Genomic DNA, 4,546 nt, shown 5'->3' with positions numbered 1-4,546 from the left:
ACTACTGCCCCCAGATTGTGCAGCCGTGCCAGTATTAAGTATTGAAGCTTCAGTATTTGCCAATAATAAATGGTTTACTGGAGCTGGGCTTTCATGTAGGGCCATATCTTTATGGAATGGCTCAGAAACAAAAAGTCCTTTGAGATTTGATGATATAAAAGCATATCAGCAAGTATGGGATGAAAACATACATGGACTGGAACTAAACGTCATCCTAAGCTGGCTGTGAAACTAATGAGATTTTCTTCTTGGTTTCAGGGAAATGGGATTGTTAAAGTGGGATGGAATCTCAATTGCAGCCAAACTCTTTACAATAGTGATATGCAGGGCGGTACCTCCAGCCCTATAGATTTTTTCTGGCAGTGTGGTGCTCGAATATACTCTCAATCCCCCCCTCCCCGACTGGAGCGGAATCTGCACTCTGGTGACTTTACATACCTCATCTATGGTAATACCAGCAACAAAAAAAAAATTGCCTTTGCATTCCATGAGTAAAGCATCAACTTTGCTGCATCATTACAGACGAAAAATAATGGCTGAGTACTTTGGAACTTCATTGTGGCAGGATGTGCCCAAAGAGTATAGGCTGTTCAGGGACGCCCAAACATTTTTTGGGAGTCTGTTACCTATGTTTCAAGCAAAAGCAACAGCTCGCTGGGTTCAAATCACCCAGTGGGAATTGATGAACGTAACAAATGCTACTGAAGATGGTTTTAATGTAATTAAAGAAGAGCTGCGTTCATTCAGCCTTATGGTGATAGAAAACAGATATGTTTTGGACTTGATGAGAGCAATTGAATGAGGGGTATGTAGAAAAATTAATACTGTATGCTGCACTTTCATACCAGCAATTGATGAAGATGAAGGAAATCTGACTCAAGCCATATTGACTTTGCATAATCTGCAAACACAGATGAGAAAAGAGGGGGTGCTCCAGATGGAGTGGTTCACTGGTTGGTTCGACTGTGTGCTGTCCAGGATGTCGGAGTTGTCTAAGGCCTTGTTGCCTATAATAGTTCTGTTGCTATTGATGTGCCTAGTATTTCAGTTTATCTTAGCATGTTGCAAGAGGGTTACCGCTGAAGTGGGAGGTATGTTCCCTTTAATAAGAAATAAAGAGATGCAAAATACAGAATTGGAAGTAATATACAGGGGTAGTCAAGAAGTAGTCAAAGAATCGACTAGAAAGGGGAATGAAAGGAATGAAAACTCAAATTTAGATGTAGGCCCTAATCATTCTGTTCAATATTCTGTTTTACCTGTCACTTGCCCACAAACTGTGAAATATTATTATGTAAAGAAAGAAAAGCAGTATAATGTGGTTTAAATGTGTGGTTAAAAGTGCATGTTTAAGTTGCACATTTTATCTGGTAATAACCTACAGCCAGCTTTCAAAAAAAGGCCTTAATGTGTTTTGACTGAAGTGTTTTTTCTTCTCATTGTATGTTTGCAGGAAACTTCCTAACTTGAATATGTAGCAGGAAATTCGGAGCAGCAGAGAATGTTCCACATGTAGTCTGTAAGTGTGGCGTGACTTCTAGAAGTCACGAAAAAGATGAGCTTGAAGGAAATGTGTGCAATGTGGGTGGGACATAACGGAAAAGCTGGAAGCTTTTTCTATTGTTAACATCGTATTGAATTGAAGTTATGGATGTTTGCCAAAATTTGTGTCATAAGACAAGACTTGCAGCGTGTGTAATTTGAGACTGACTTGTGCTTATCTTATCAGTGAAGTAGTGTGGCTCACTGGTTAGAGGCGGCAGACCCGAGAGCAGAGGACGGCCCGGGACCAGGGTTCGATTCCCGGCGCGGCAGGTTTCTGGACCAGGGTCAGCGATAATTCTCTCGCCTCGGTGCCCACTCTGATCAGCGATCACACTCGGCAACTCTGGGCATTAGCTTGCCTCATCTTCACTAACGGCCCCACCAGACCGCCGGGGATGCCTGGTCTCACCCTGGAGATACCCACTAAGGGACCATCTCTCAGGGAAGCCAGGAAGGGTTTCGCAGCGGTCGAAGCGCCTTGGGACCCTACGGGTAAGTAGTGCGCTATATAAATGCCAATACATACACAATACATACATCTTATAGCATGGTTGCTCTCCGAGCTGTATCAGGTGAAGCATATGCAATAAACCTGTTTGTACTCCATCTGTTGCAGATGTGGTGATTAAATGTTTTTCACTGCTTAAAGGATTTTTTCCCAACAGTTTAAAACCCCTTCCATGCACTCAGTAGGTCCTCCACTTGAGTCACCTCATACACTGGCCTCTGCCACGATATTTGGTCGAAAGTATCTTGGTGGCTACGAGGTTACTCAAATCCTTGCACTTGCAGACCACGCTTCACCGTCAAGCCTCCACATGGACTGCCATTTATTTGTCTGTGGCCCTTTTGTACTCTGGAGGGCTACTCTGTTTGGCTTATTTTGACCGTCTTTCTGTTCGAGGTCGGTCATTCGTGCCAAATTTCGCTTTGGCTGTGCTGGTAATATCAGGAACTTCACAATCATGTCTCGGAGTTGCAGCTTATAATCTGCTGCTGTCCTTTACCCATAGAAAAATGTACCTGCTGTGTGAGTTAGTTTTCCTAATACTGTAGCTTTTAGTCACAGCTGTCTGGGCTTCACACTTGGGGAGTCTTCTTGGCATCCACTGGCACCTACAATAACTTACTGTAGCCACTGGCAACTGCAACAAATGACTGTGGAAGCACGTCTATGGCTCTCAGGTTTTCGGAGGTGGAATGATTTACTACCTACTGCCCTCTGTGTCCCCTTTCCCTCCACTGTTAGGAGCTGCATCGTTCAATCTGATGTTGAAGCCTTGTTACCCTATCTTAGAAGCAGACTGCTTGAAACTATGGGCTTCTATAATCTTGCTGTTTTTGGAGGCTTCATTTCTGGTAACCATTACCTCTAATGTTAATATGTGAGCTACAGACCATGAACACTTTGGTAATATACACTGTCTTTCAGAAAAAGTGGTCCCTCAACTTTCACCATCCCCCCTTTTGGTTCTAGAAGCATTGTCTGCTTTTCACCTTAACAACAAAAACTGTCACTTTGCCCAATGCCATTGGACCTCCTAGGCTGAAGCGGTACTACACAACATTGAGGTCATGTTCACTCAGTTTTTGCTGGAGAATGAGAATACATGTTCTTCTTGGTAGCTCCTCATGACAGATGGTCACGTGGAACTAGGCGAAGGTGGTTTTTAAAGGCAGCTAACATAAGATGTACAACTTAATGTATCGAGTTATATTAATCCCTTCATGGTCATTTATCCCCATTAGTAATCGGCCTGCATCATCAGCGTGAGTCCAGGTACCTTTAGTTGTGTATTTTCTCCTCAGGTGAGATCTACAGGCACGGCCTGAGCCTCTGTGCTCCAAGTTAAAAAGTTCCTTCCCACAACTTATCACCAGTTCTACCCATGACAGTGTTCTCCTTATTGCCTAAGCAATGGTTCACTTCAGAAATGGATCCCAAAAGTCTGTGTCTGAAGATGAAATGTGATGTGGTGGATAATCAGGAATGCAGATGAAAATGGCTGCATTCAGGTAACTTAAACAGGAGGCGAAGAGGTCCACGCAGTCTGCTTCCTAACAGCCTCTGAATGGTGTGGGCAGGGCGATACTGATGTTTATTTTATTTTAAATATTTGTCGAGATTTGGTGTTCGCTTGAGATATTGGCTAGCACAATTCTCCTGTGAGCACCAACTCCCTGTTGCACTTGACTTATAGAGATAAGCTGGACACTTTCTAGAGTTCCAGCATATGCCCTATGTAACCCGCCACTCCCAGAGGGCTGGCGTCTACACTCACCCCACACCTATCCATCACAGCTGTTACTGGTCAGATGGCCCTGCCAATAAAAGGGGCCGGGCGCATGTGCCTTGGGTCAGTTCCAGTTACCCAAACTATATGCCTGTGTGGTCACTAGTTCTGCATGAGGGCCTAGGGCCCTAAACATTACAATGGCGATGAGTGGGCCGGCCCTGTGTGTACACAGGCAGGTGTGCGGCAGCTCTGACATTCTGCATGGGGGAGAGCATAAGGCACCTCTGCCAGCAAGCTGCACCTACCTGGCGAGTAAGAAAGTGCCCTCAAGGGAATGACCCTGCAGCCAGCGCAGGAACATTGAGTGGTGTCCTTGAAGCAAGGAAGACAGAGCTGGCGTAAGGTCCTGCTGCAGTGACCCCAGTGATGTAGTTGCGGACTAGGCAAAGTGCCCGCGGACCCATCGGGCAAGATTCCACGCAAAACTGTGAGCGAAGAATTATTGAGAGGGGGTGAGGAGTCGCTGCCAGCAACGTGCTTGAGGCGCATCTAGGCTGTTGACTTAGACTGCAAGAAGCGGACCCCATCCCACAACTGCGAGGGATGGGAAAACTGAGCTGAAGTGCCCACAGCACTAGGAAGGCTGCTGTGCCCTCGTAGTTTAAAGCGGTAGCAACACTGACCTGGGATTATTGTGCGGTGGCCACTAGCGGGGCTAGAAGCATGACAAGGTGTGTCACACTCACAGTTGTGAGCTCCCATCT

General features: G+C 45.5%; 1 pseudogene; it reads left to right on the top strand.

Moving 5' to 3' along the window:
• Positions 1-234: 234 nt before the first annotated feature.
• LOC147690022 (syncytin-2-like) lies at positions 235-1,327 on the top strand (annotated as a pseudogene).
• Positions 1,328-4,546: the final 3,219 nt, after the last annotated feature.

Source organism: Lissotriton vulgaris, chromosome 9 (assembly GCF_964263255.1).
Source record: "Lissotriton vulgaris chromosome 9, aLisVul1.2, whole genome shotgun sequence".
Taxonomy (NCBI): Eukaryota; Metazoa; Chordata; class Amphibia; order Caudata; family Salamandridae; genus Lissotriton; species Lissotriton vulgaris.
The sequence above is the reverse complement of the archived record's forward strand: the minus strand, read 5'-3'. Positions and strand labels throughout refer to the sequence as shown.